The following is a 14,624-nucleotide window of genomic DNA, read 5'->3' as shown; positions in this document are numbered from 1 at the left end:
GAATTCACGTGCGTGTTGGCCATCTACTCCTCGCCTCTCTACTACACCTGCCTTTGGCTGTATGACAGGTTGGCCAGCCACCCGTTGGGCCCACGTGTCATACACCCAAAGGCAGGTGCAGTAGGTCAATGAAGTTGTGTCCCCCTCCATGCTCGTGCATGCTTTCAATGACTTGAGACTACCAAACATCACATGCAGTGGTTATTTCATTGCATGTAGTCCTATTAAGTAGCAAAAAGACATTAAGTTACCTCGCCAGTAGGAATAAAATAATACACCATGTATTTATTTACAGAGGGAGTAGTACATTTTTTGTGACATGCATTACTAGATATTGCTAGTCAAATACTAAATCCAGATGGACGTGGTAGTACTACTAAATCCAGACGGTGGTGCTAGTACTAGTAGTAGTAGTACTACCAATGTAGTAGCATTGTACTACCCGTTGGTCAAATTATTACATGCTGCTCCTCACAGTGAAGTGACAAGACCCTGCGCCGGAGATGACACCTGAGTATAGGCGCCGTGTTCGACATACCATAGTCAGCCTCACCGTCTGTAGTCACTATCATCATGGCTGTAGACCTAGCCTGCTTACAACTAGCCGTGTTTGACATAATTTCCAATGCGTAGATGCCCGTGCATTGCACGGAACACCAAGTTTGGGGGGTGGACGGCGCCGGCAGCGGCCATCGCGCCAGATTTTTCCATGGCCTTCTAGATGTGGTGGGGAGGAGATAAGGCTTATTGTGAGAGACAAGGAGTTGTTTGTAAATAGGGAACAAGTGCGGGCATCTTTTTGCAAAACTGGAGAAGTTTGGTTTGTATGCGTCAGATCTAGATCCGACGGCTATTGGTGAAAGATGGCAGGCACAACATCATCACCAACTCAGGACCTGTTTGATTCGCAGGATTTTGAAAACACAGGAATAGGACACGACAATATTACAAGTTTCAAACTGATATTACAAATGTTAGGAGTAATGCTGCACCTATGAAGAGGGAATTACTAGGAAGTTTACGTAAGAACTTTCGTTACTTTAGGTGGATGCAGCATTATCGTACAAACTAAAATCCACTGCCCAGACAAGTCACTAATGGGAAAATAAGTTTTCGAGTCTCTGGCCACTTGATGTTTCAAAAACAAATTCAGCTTCTCTGGAGACTTTGTCATTTAGGCTTCGACGCTTGCGGTGATCAGCACGCCATTCATTGTTGCGCCAGAGAACGCCAAACCTCATTACCTTGAGCACACTTGCCTCCAGAACAAAGAACCTGGCCAATTTAAGATCTGCTGCCTCGGTAGTCGATCAAATCAATTTCTGTAAGATGGAGATCAAGGCATTCGATGAGATTGTTATAGTGCAGCACATTTTTCACTTTCAGGTCTTTTTTATCTGCAAAAGAAGAGAACATATTAGAGCACCTGGCTGTATAAGATTGCCGTGTCATCAAGAGGTACCAATATCATTCGCTCATACGATAGGGTTGGCTGGCTAGTGATATTTTTTCACTCACTCTCTCTCTCTCTCTCTCTCTCTCTCTCTCTCTCTTTCTCTTTCCTCTCATTTACCTAGGAGTACGTGAAGAACTTGGGCATTTGTTGCCTTTCACTATGTGGCCGATGCCATAATACGCATCGATGTCAAATCAAAAGATTTTGGCACCGCTCTCGCGATGTGAGAGAGTTGGCACCGCTGTGCACACAGACCCACATGTATAAACAAATCAATCAAACCAACTACACCAGCCTCTCACTCTCCCAAACAAGTGTTTTTTTATTGCCTCAGTCCTCTCTCTCTCCCACGTAAGTGTTTTTTCATTGCATGAGTTAATTTGGCACCGGAGCAAAGTAGGTGATCCAGATTGGGGCACCAGGTGAGCAATGGAGGGGCATCGATGCCAAATGCACCACAAGTGAATTTGGCACGTGTTTTGGCCTACATAGTGGAGGGTCGTTATAGCCCACTTTTGTACTACCTCTTATTTAGTATAAAATTTTGACCATATATTTATGTAAGAAAATGCCAATGCATGTCGCTAAAAATTACACCATTTGAAATTATGTTCAAATACGAATCCAACGATATAGTTCTTAGTGACATGCATTAACATTTTGTCAGTTAAATCCATGGTCAAATTTTGATACTACAAAATAGGAAGAGTAGACCAGGACGGAGGTAGTACTTGCTCTTAGGGTAACCATAGAGTTACTGGAGTAGTCTAAGTTACTTTCCACTATGACTAGCCTAGGCTACTATAGTAGTACAACAAAAAAACGATGCAGGTGATCACGTGAGAAAAAAAATACTAAAAACATTTCTTTTGGTGCAGTGCGTAGATGCAGTTTTGAACACTACACTTGTCATCGTAATTTGGGAAAATTATGAAAAAATTGAGCTACGTTGTGATTACTGTTTACTAATAGGAAAGAAGTTTCACCTTGATGAGTAGCTTCTCCGTGCACAGAAAGCATGTAAGGAATCCAACAACTTGATTCATATTGGGGCCGATAGATTTCATTGCCAAGATCTTTACTGTGCGCATAGACTGGGTCAAGCTTGTGGGAATCATTTTCTGGAAGACGGTCGTAAATACATCAAGAAGAAATTTAAAAATGTGAATTTCAAGAAGACGGAGAAGAAGATGAGTGCTGTACCTGAACGATTACGGATCCAATAAAGAGTTCAGAGAATTTGGCAGACGAGTGCACCAACGCTGTCAATTTCGGCGCATCAATGACCCTGATTTTTGTTGGACCTTCTAGATCCGATACAAGCAATTTCTCAAGGAAAGGCGCATTCTCAATGACCATAACATGGAACAGCTGGAGTGATCTCTTCCCAATTGATGTCTTATTGCGGGGCCAGCAAGACACATAAATCCATCGGAGATTCGTCAAGGCGATGTGGAGGCTAATGAACCCGTGGATCTGCTCAAGACGAAGGTACTCGAGCGTAGTACAGCTGCGGAGCAGGTGCTCCATAGCCTTCTTCGAGATGACAACGTCGAAGAGGTCGAGCTACTTGAGCCGAGGGAGAAGAAGGGCGGGCGCGACATTAACCTGGGGAAGATAGCAGGAGCTGAAGCTGGCGCGGCGCAGCGTTGGCGCGAGGCGGAGCGCAGACGGCGGCAGAGAGCGACATCGTCCAGCTTCAAAGCTGAGCTCCTCGAGCTAATCTAGGGCGGAGGATAAGAACCACTTGTCGAACTTGGGTTGGACCTTGCAGTTGGTACTGAACATGCGGATGTCAAGGCGTCTGGCTGGCCTAGGGTGCGATGAAAGGATCTTGGATACTGCGGCCATCCGTTTGCAATCCCCGTCGCAGAGGCAGCTGTCGACAGTGAGGTTGAGGGGGACGTGGCGCCAGAGGGGGTGCCACCGCTGGGAGAGCAGGGAGGTCCGCACGGTAGATTTGGTGGCGAGGAGGACGATGATGACGAGCAGCATGTCGTCGGGGAGGCTACTGATGAAGTCCAGGCTCGCCGGATGCGGTTTTGGCTCGAGCCGCCTTCGCTTGTTGGCTGCCTCGCCGTCCATCTCAACCGGCGGCGACGCCGGTGTACACGTGTGCTGGTGTGTGCTGGGTGTGCGCGAGTTCGTCCTTCTGTGCATGCCGTCGCGCAGTGGTGAATTGTGCGCGAGTGCGTCCTCCACACGGAAGAAGTGTGTGTCGGGACCCCGATTCTAAGTCACACCGATCTAGCATGTAACACCTCATATCACTTTGCGGCCTCACGCACGGTATTCCCACGGGTGTCGCCTTACCATGGCCCGGCACCGTTTGCGCCTTTTGGCTCACGTATATGATAGTGTCGCTAGCATCCATATGACAGAGAACCCGGGCCGACATGACTAGTCGTGAACCCAAAGCGGCACTAACCCATGGGGACAGGCATACATGAATCAACCTCGAGCATGTCGGTCAGCATCGTGTGAATCCGGACTGTAGCATTGGGCTAACCGGACTCCAGTAACCCGGGCTGTAGCAGGCTAGGCAGGACTTCGGATGTCACCGCGTGACATTTCCCCGAAGGGACAGACACAGGAACGAAGTGAAACACATGCCGGCCAGTCAAGTGTCCTGAACAGTAGTGCTGGGCTAGCAGGACTCCGGTGAACCAGGCTGTAACGGACTACTATGGCTCAAGGAAGCACTAGACTACATTTCCCCATAAGAGAGGCTGCCAAGGACAAACAACTAGATTGTCGGATCCCACACATAGCAATACACGTCACACGTATGCATAACATGCAAGTATGTGAGGTACAACATGGCATCACAACATAACGCAAATCATATAGATAAAGGCTCAGAAGGTCCACATAGCATAAATACAAACAGGGGTCACATGACCCATCAGTCAGAGCATACAAGCAACAGAAGCATTACATGTCTGAGTACAGACAACTACAAAAGAAAAAGGCCGAGAAGCCTGACTATCTACAAGTCCCTCCAAGGTACATGATCGTAGCTGAGGTAACAAGCTACTCGTCGAAGTCCAAGCGGTACTACTAGTGAGACAGATGTCTCACCTGCAAAACATAAATAAAGCAAACATGATTACAAAGGTACTCAGCAAGACTTACATCAGATCCTATCATACATGCATTTGTATCAAGAAGGTAATGTGGGGTTTAGTTGCAGCAAGCCAGCTTTGACTCAGTGGCTATCCTATTCTACGACAATGAGAAACTTCTTTGAGGTGAGGCAGCGCACACGAGTCCACTAATCACCACATCAATACACTACTATGGATTCATCCCCGTCTCTTCTACGAGAAGGCCATCCATAGCACTCACACTTGTCTTGAGCATTTTAGAGTATCCACTTTAAGTTGTCTATGTACCGCGTAAGCATCCAAGAAGTCCATAACCGAGGACACGGCTATTCGAATAGATCATGATAACCCTGCAGGGGTGTACTTCTTCACACACGCTCTCACCACTTATCACCATGTACACGTCATGTATCTCGGCAACCTTCAAGCGGAAGCCTGGCGAGGGTGTCGGCCATGACCTGACTAACCACGCAACAAGACTCTAGTCCAGGTTTATCGCCTTATTGGGTTCCATCCGCAAGGAGATCCGGCCGGGGTGTCGCTCACGGCCCCAAACGATGTGAGCAGGGTTCCCAAGCCCACCATCCGGGTGCCACTTGGTACACCGTGCCACCTGTGCCTAGTCTGTCCCGAGCCCACCCTGCCGGGTGCCACTCGGTAGAAAAATAGCACTACCTACAAACACCAGAAACTATTTGCAACTCCTGGACAGAGATCAAGGCGGTTAATAAGCCGAGAGAGCTTGGAGCGCCCGGAGCCCAATGTGTGGTAGTAGCTAGTCATTGGACAACTTACACAGAACTCAGTTCTTAAGGACGGTCCCAATGAGACAAGACAAGTACCCACCATGTACTCCTACATGGCCTCTCACCGCTACCTTTACCAATCGTGTTCAGACGCTTAACTCTCTACCAGAACATATCATAACACCAATTCATTCCCGATGAATCAGACCTGACACAACTCTAAGCAATAGCAGGCATGGCATGGCAAGACACAACATGGCTCAATCACAACTCCTACACATGCTAGTGGGTTTTAACTATTTACTGTGGCAATGACAGGTCATGCAGAGGAATGGGTTCAACTACCGCAGCATAAAGTAGCAGTTGAATCGGTTGTTGTCCTAATGCAATAGCTGAGAGCAGGAGCGAGAGAGTAGGATTGTATCGGAATGAACAAGGGGGGTTGCTTGCCTGGTAGATCAATAGGGGGGCACTGCTCCACTGATAGGTGCTCCCGAACACTTTCCGGAGCAGGACCTATCGAGAAGGAACGGTGTCAAAAATCAAACACAAGTATATGCAACAATATGATGCATGATCATGGCATGAATATGTGATGTTGTTTGAGTTAATGCATCTAGCATTTATCTAGTTGAGGTCCATTTGAACCAAGTGTAACATCCCAAATTTTCAATTTGGAATGTTATACACTAGATCATATGCATATCATATTTTCTTGCATTTTGGTTGATCCTAGAAATTTCACGCAACTCAAGGACCCTCCGAGAGAGTTGGAGATTTCGTTATTTTCATATTTGAGAGTTCTCTCGAATTTTGAAAATAGGATCATTTGATTTATTTATTTTATATTCAATAATTTTTCCGGTGTCAAAATATATGAGAGAGGGAATAATATGACTTTCCCAAATTTAGGAAAAATGAAGGTATAATAAATAGATCAATTTTGCTTTCCGGTGTTTATTTGCATTTTATTCGGATAGGGAAAAATGCGCGTTTTCAAAAATTGCATTTTAGGTCCGGAGAAAAGTTCATTTTGTTCGGCTCATTTTTAGGAGTCGGGGAAAATTTACTTTAGATTTTTCGGAGTTCGTTTAGATCCCTTTTTGTTTTTTTTTTCTGCGCGAGGAAACTATTAAAAAAAAAATTTTGAGCAGCGCCTTGGGCCAAAGGCCCAAGCCAAGCCACCTACCGCCGCGCTCCCAGGCGCCAGGCGCCAAGCCAGGAGCCGGTCGGCCGCCGCCGCCTCTTGCTAGGACCGAATCCTTTTAGGATTCTAGGGCGCCCCCTTGTCCCTTTTCCTTATTCCGTTTATTTTCTAGATCTTTCCTACTCCTATTCTAATTCCTTGTCCTCTACCCCAAGTAAACCCCTCCCCTCCCCAATATAAATACCCAAGCACCCCCCCCTCTAAACACATCAAATCAAAGCCCTCCTCCACACCGCGCCTTGCACCGCCGCCGCGCCGCATCACACCGCGCCCTGCGTCACCGCCGCTGCGCCGTCGCACCTTGCCGCCGCCACCCCACACTCGCGTCACCGCCGCCGCGCCGCCTCACCCGCGCCGCCACCCCACACTCGCGTCACCGCCGCCGCGCCGCCGCACCTTACCGCCGCCGCCCCACACCCCGCGCCGCCGCCGCACCTTGCCCACGTCGCCGCCCTACGCCGACGCCGCCGGAGCCCCTCACCGGAGACCTCGCCAAGGTTGCCCCGCGCTACATCTATTCTTTTTCTCGGATCGTTTTCTTCTAATCGTTCCGATTCTTTTCTTCTCTAAACCGTTCCGGTTTTCTAGATCGGTTTTTTTGATCGGTATTCTTCTCCGAAACCCTAGATCGGATTCGTTTTCTTCTCCGATTTAGTTGCCTTTGGACCGTTCGCCGGACCGTTCGTCCTAACGAACGTGATCACCGGATTCTTCTAGGTTAACGACGTCCGTTCGTTTAACCGTTCTTCTTTTTCTTTTCGTCGGATTTATTCCGTGAGATCGCGATCTTCTTCCTAGTCTATCTTTTTGCTCGTTTATCGGAATCAGGTGATTCAAGCGCCTGGAGTTTCGTCTCGAAACCGCCGTTTCGTCTAATCAACTTGAACAAGCTTTTGTTACAGTAAAATTTTGACCTAGATTCAACTTGCTAGAACTGAGTTGTTTTCTTCCGCCGTTTGTTGTTCGTTCTTTCTTGCAACCGGAGTTCTTAAGTTGAACTACCTGGTTCGTTCTCTTGTTCGAGTTTTACCTGTGCATTAGATGAGTACTTATTGTATGCTTGTTGTTTGTCTGCGATAGATTACCCGGATTGCGCCGCTTGTTACTTCGAAACCCTAGGACTCGCGGATCATCAGCAAGGCAAGTAACACTTTGATCATACCTTTTCTACAACCCATGTTTTATTGCATTAGATCAATCCTCACACATTGCATGATTAGGATCTAATTAAATTGTGGGATGGGAAGTAGATGAGGTAGTATCTATTACCTGTATTATTATGAAACCTTTGGGAGTTACTTCTACGTTTGCTTATTATGCCATGCTATGCTAGTAGACGTGGATTGGGTGAGTGATATCCATGACAGATGTGAGATTGATAATTTTAATGGTTTATCTAAGGTGGCAACTTAAACACACATCTGGGTGGATTGAGGCACCTGATGTCTATCAGGACTTGCCTGTTTTTTTTGGACCGCCACCCAGGCTCAAAGGGATCATAAGATAATTCATGCTAGAAACTTCCGTGTGCAGCCACATGCTACTATGGGCTCTAGCATAGTTGACTAAGTTGTGCAAACTCTTACGGGGTGGACTAGCAGATGTAGGGGATGTAGGTGTACCGGTTTACCCCACATGTAAGGTGCTAGCGCTTCTGAAAGACTATGTCTCGGTCATCCGTCTTCTCAAACACCATGTAGTGCGAGAAAACAAACGGAGGCGATCGAGTCATGTGGGGAAAAGTGCGCAACCTCTGCAGAGTAACAAACTAATCATGATTAGCCGTGTCCCCGATTATGGACAACTTGAGTATCTAGTACTTGAATATCATTGTGAATCTCAACATGTTACTTCTAATTAATGTGATTGGGTTTTAATTACTTTTAATTGGGATTGAGAATGCTGTCAACCATTCTCAATGTTTCACAACCACCATGATAGTAAATAAAATTTATTCCTTTGCAGTAGGGAAAAACTGGCTTTACGCAAAACTGTAACCATAGAGCTTTCCACCAGCCATATATGCATGTAGTATAGCTGTTTCATTCCATTACTCTCTATGTGTTACTTTGCCAGCATATTCCATGTGCTGACCCATTTTCGGGCTGCAACGTTAATGTTGCAGACTTTTCAGACGATGATTGAGGTGTTTTAGGTCGTGGTTCTATACTCAGTGATGCCGCTGGAGTTGATGGACCCATTTATCTTCCAAGTCTTTCGCTGTTATCTTTAAAATATGGCCTTAAGCCATATTTATTGTAATAAGTTCTTTCTGAGCCATCGATGTAATAAGTGTGTGATTGCAACTCTGCTATAAAACCTCGATGTACTGTGTGGTGTCAGCATTACTGATCCAGGGATGACACCGTAGCACAGTAGACGTGATCCATTCGGGTCAGGTCGCTACAGAGATGGTATCAGAGCACACGCTGACTGTAGGACACGACCACTAAGTTAAAGCCATAGATCACCCTTCTCTTCTCATTTTCTAACTCCTCATCTTTTCTACTCTATTAGGATGACGCACGCGAAGATTAAGTACGCTCAACCAGATGAAGGCACACCTTTTGGATTTCACCTGAAGGAAGTCACCAAGTACCTGAACATTGGATTACCAAGCTTCACGGGAACCTTCAACGCCACTCTGCCTGAAGAGGAGCGCTGGAAGATTCAAGCTCACGTTCCGGGAAGGACATTCGCGCCAATCACGAAGCCCATAGATAGTGTTTTCAATGCACCAACCTGGAGTCTAGGAAGGAGCATGGCAGCTCATATCACCATAGGACGCATTGGAGAAGTTTATCAAGAAGACCTCAAGGACACTATCTACCAGATTTGCGGACGCCGAGATGAACAATGGGAGTTAGTCAGCACCAAGAAGGATAGATCCATTGCAGCATTCATCCAGGAGTTAAACCAGCACATTCGACGCCACGAGAACCAGATGTGCAATGATATGATAGGGTTGAAGAATGCGAAGGCAAGGATCATCGAGCTAGAAGGAGAACTAAAGTCTACACGCAAGGACTACATGGACGAGATCGTAGCTCTAGCAAGGCACAATTGCGATCTTAAGCAGGAGATTGAAGAACTCAAGAGGAAGTTAGCATCCCAGGAGGAAGACGAGTACGTCGCATGTCCGGACAACTACATCATCATCGACGACACCGATTCGGATCCAAGTGAACCCGACTTTGAAGACGAAGCTGGAGTAGATATCATGGAGTCTTCCACCGGATCAAATTTCTAGATGACCACCAGATAGTAGTAGTATTCCCCCATGTAAACACATTATAGTCGAGCACTTTTGCGATAGTTAGACCGTTTGTAAGCCCTTGTTTGATTGATTGAAGTGAATTGTGTGCTTTTGCCTCATGTGCATATGGGTAGTGTTTTCCCTTTAGACCCCCTCTATTCTTAATTCTCGTCTTTTCTAAACCCTCAGATGCCTCCGAGACGTGACAATGGATTTCCACCGGAGCTCACTCAGTTGATCCAGCAGCAGAATCAATTGATGCAGATGTTAGTTCAGAATCAGCAGAACAACAACAACAACCCACCACCACCACCTGTTGACCACTTAGCCCGTTTCCTTAGGCTGAATCTGCCAGTGTTTTCTAGTAGCACCGAGCCGATAGTAGCAGACGATTGGCTCCGCAAGATAGGAAGGGAGTTGACCACTGCAGGATGCACGGATGGTGAGAAAGTGAAGTTTGCTGCACACCAGCTTGACGGACCCGCGGCAGCATGGTGGGAGAATTTCACAACCACTTACCCAGTTGACACTGTCACATGGGATCAGTTTCAGCAAGCTTTCCGCACTGCCCATGTTTCAGCAGGAGCTATGGCCATAAAGAAGCGTGAGTTTCGCAACTTACGCCAAGGAGGAAGGACTATTGGCCAGTATGTGGAGGAGTTTAGTAAGCTAGCCCGTTATGCCCCAGATGACGTTGCTACGGATGCAGCCAAGCAGGAGAAGTTTCTGGAAGGATTGAATGATGAACTAAGCATGCAGTTGATGGTAGCAAGTTTCAACAACTACCAGGAGTTGGTAGATCGTGCCATCATGATTGAAGGGAAGCAACAGCAGATTGAGAACCGTAAGAGGAAGTATGGACAGGGGAAGTATAACTCTGGAGCCCAGCAGAAGCCCCGTTTTACCCCTAAACCGGGATTTAAGTTTCAGCACACCCATGGAGGAGGTAGCTCGCACAACCATAATGTCCACAAGAATGGTAATGGGAATGGAGGAAGCAACGGCCAGAACCGAACAACCCCATCAACCCCAACCAAGAGAGACCTGAGTCAAGTCACCTGTTTCAAGTGTTCGAAGACCGGACATTATGCCAATGAATGTCCTGAAGGCCAGAATGGAAATGGCAATGGAAGCTCTGGGAAGAAGCTGAACCCTTTCAATAGGGGACATGTGAACCACGTTAATGTGGAGGAGATTGAAGATCAGCCCGATGCAGTAATCGGTAAGTTTTTGGTTAAGTCATTTACTGCACTTGTTCTTTTTGATACTGGTGCATCGCATTCATACATATCAAGGGGATTTGTGGAAAAGTATAGCCTACCCACTAGGATTCTTAAAACACCGATGCTAGTAAGCTCGCCAGGAGCAGAATACATGGCCAGACAAGGATGTTTTCAAGTACCATTGAGTATAGGAAGGCATGTATTCCCAACGGATTTAATTATTCTGGAATCCCAAGGTCCGGATGTGATTCTTGGTATGGATTGGCTGTCGATGTATGGAGGAAACATCGATTGCGCCAGTAAGACAATTTTGCTTACCACACCAGAAGGAAGAAGGATCAAGTATGTATCCCGGCATGTGCCAAACAGGACACAAGTGAATTGCTTATCAGGAGTTGTGCAGGAGGAAGTACCAGTGGTAAAGGATTTTCCTGATGTATTTCCTGAGGAATTACCAGGCATGCCACCGGATAGAGACATTGAGTTTTTGATTGAGTTATTGCCAGGTACAGGCCCAATATCGAAGCGACCGTACCGGATGCCAGCAAAGGATTTGGTGGAAATTAAAAATCAGATTAAGGAGTTATTGGATAAAGGTTACATTCGCCCAAGTTCTTCACCTTGGGGATCACCCGTACTTCTAGTGGAAAAGAAGGATGGATCATTAAGGATGGTTGTAGATTATCGGGGATTGAATGAAGTAACCATCAAGAATAAGTACCCACTGCCAATGATCAATGATCTGTTTGATCGATTGCAAGGAGCTAAAGTGTTTTCCAAGATCGATTTGCGATCAGGGTACCATCAGTTGAAGATTCGAGAGCAGGACATACCTAAGACAGCATTCACCACAAGATATGGACTGTATGAGTATACCGTTATGTCATTTGGATTGACTAACGCACCTGCCTATTTTATGAACCTGATGAACAAAGTGTTTATGGAGTTTTTGGATAAGTTCGTCGTAGTGTTCATCGATGACATTTTGGTTTATTCAAAGAATGAAGAGGAGCATAAGGAACATTTGCGTTTGGTTTTGGAGAAATTAAGGGAACATCAGTTATATGCCAAATTCAGCAAATGTGAGTTTTGGTTGAAGGAAGTTGGATTCCTCGGACACGTTATATCCGGAGAAGGTATAGCAGTTGACCCCACAAAGGTTGAGACCGTAACCGAATGGGAAGCACCAACAACAGTTGGAGAGATCCGGAGTTTTCTTGGACTCGCAGGATACTACCGGAGATTTATTGAGAATTTCTCAAAAATTACGAAGCCTATGACGGAGTTGTTGAAGAAGGATACTAAGTTCAAATGGACTGAGGAGTGTGAGGCTAGTTTCCAGGAGTTGAAGAAACGTTTGGTTACCTCACCGGTATTGATTTTGCCAGATCAGACCAAGGATTATGAGGTGTATTGCGACGCTTCACGTCGAGGACTTGGAGCAGTGCTTATGCAGGAAGGGAGAGTTGTTTCGTATGCATCACGACAACTGAAGCCTCATGAGTTGAATTATGCCACGCATGATTTGGAGTTAGCAGCCGTAGTGCATGCATTGAAGACGTGGAGACATTTCCTCATTGGAAATCATTGTGAGGTGTACACGGATCATAAGAGTTTGAAGTACATTTTCACGCAGAAGGAGTTGAACCTCCGACAAAGGAGATGGTTGGAGCTCATCAAGGATTACGATATGAGATTGCATTATCATCCCGGAAAAGCTAATGTAGTAGCTGACGCATTGAGCCGTAAGAGCCATGTCAATACCCTAGTGACGGGGAAAATACCAAAGGAGTTAGCAGAAAACCTTCGTAAGCTATGTTTGGAAATAGTTCCGAGAGGCTATGTAGCAGCATTGGAGATTCAGTCAACATTGATGGATAAGATCAGAGAAGCTCAGAAATCTGACAAGGAGATTGCTTCTATAAAAGAGAGAATGAGCGAAGGAAAAGCAAATGGATTTCGTGAGGATGAGCACGATACCCTATGGTTTGAGGACCGTGTTTATGTGCCCAATGACCCGGAGATCAGGAAGATGATTATGCAAGAGGCACATGATTCACCATATTCGATTCACCCAGGGAATACCAAGATGTATTTGGATTTTAAGGAAACATTCTGGTGGACCAGAATGAAGAAGGATATTGCAGCATATGTAGCAGTTTGTGATGTATGTCAGAGAGTAAAGGCAGAGCATCAAAAGCCAGCAGGATTGTTACAACCATTGCCGATACCCGAATGGAAGTGGGATAAGATAGGCATGGATTTTATCACAGGACTACCCAGGACGAAAGCAGGCTATGACTCGATATGGGTAGTAGTTGATCGTTTGACGAAGGTAGCACATTTCATTCCAGTTAAGACCACTTACACCAGTGCTAAGTTGGCAAAGATATACATGACTAGAATCGTTTGTTTGCATGGAGTTCCGAGGAGTATCGTATCAGATAGAGGAACCCAATTTACCTCAAAGTTTTGGAATCAGTTGCATGAAACTTTAGGAACCAGACTAGAGTTCAGCACAGCTTTTCACCCACAGACGGATGGACAGACCGAGAGAGTCAATCAGATTTTGGAAGATATGCTGAGAGCTTGTGCACTAGATTATGGATCAAGTTGGGACGAAAACTTGCCGTATGCGGAGTTTTCCTACAACAACAGTTACCAAACCAGTTTGAAGATGGCACCTTTCGAAGCTTTATACGGAAGGAGGTGCAGGACACCGTTGTCATGGAACGAAGTTGGAGACCGTCAATTCTTTGGACCAGATTTGATTAAGGAGTCTGAACGGAAAGTTAAGTTGATTCGCGATAGGCTCAAGGTAGCCCAGTCCAGGCAGAAGAGCTACGCAGATTCAAAATGCAAGGAGATAGTTTACGAAACCGGAGACAGAGTTTATCTCTGAGTATCCCCACTTCGAGGAGTTAAGCGCTTTGGAGTTAAGGGAAAGTTAGCACCGCGTTTCGTTGGACCGTTTAAGATCGTGAAACGTATGGGAGAAGTCGCTTATAAGTTGGAACTACCAGAAGGACTGTCAGGAGTTCATGATGTATTCCATGTTTCTCAGCTGAAGAAATGTCACGCCGAGATGGCGGAGGTACCGCTAAGAGATACAGTGCCATTAGAAGCGATTCAGTTAAAGGATGACCTAACATATGAGGAGAAGCCAGTCAAGATTCTTGATGTTGCCAGTAGAGTTACTCGCAGCAAGGTTATCAAGTTTTGCAAAGTTCAGTGGAACCACCACTCAGAAGATGAAGCCACCTGGGAGAGAGAAGAAGATTTGCTCAAAGACCACCCTCACCTATTTTCTAGCCAACCCGAATCTCGAGGGCGAGATTCATCTTAAGGGGGGTAGGTTTGTAACATCCCAAATTTTCAATTTGGAATGTTATACACTAGATCATATGCATATCATATTTTCTTGCATTTTGGTTGATCCTAGAAATTTCACGCAACTCAAGGACCCTCGGAGAGAGTTGGAGATTTCGTTATTTTCATATTTGAGAGTTCTCTCAAATTTTGAAAATAGGATCATTTGATTTATTTATTTTATCTTCAATAATTTTTCCGGTGTCAAAATATATGAGAGAGGGAATAATATGACTTTCCCAAATTTAGGAAAAATGAAG

This window comes from Triticum urartu, chromosome 2 (genome assembly GCF_003073215.2).
Source record: "Triticum urartu cultivar G1812 chromosome 2, Tu2.1, whole genome shotgun sequence".
Taxonomy (NCBI): Eukaryota; Viridiplantae; Streptophyta; class Magnoliopsida; order Poales; family Poaceae; genus Triticum; species Triticum urartu.
The sequence above is the reverse complement of the archived record's forward strand: the minus strand, read 5'-3'. Positions refer to the sequence as shown.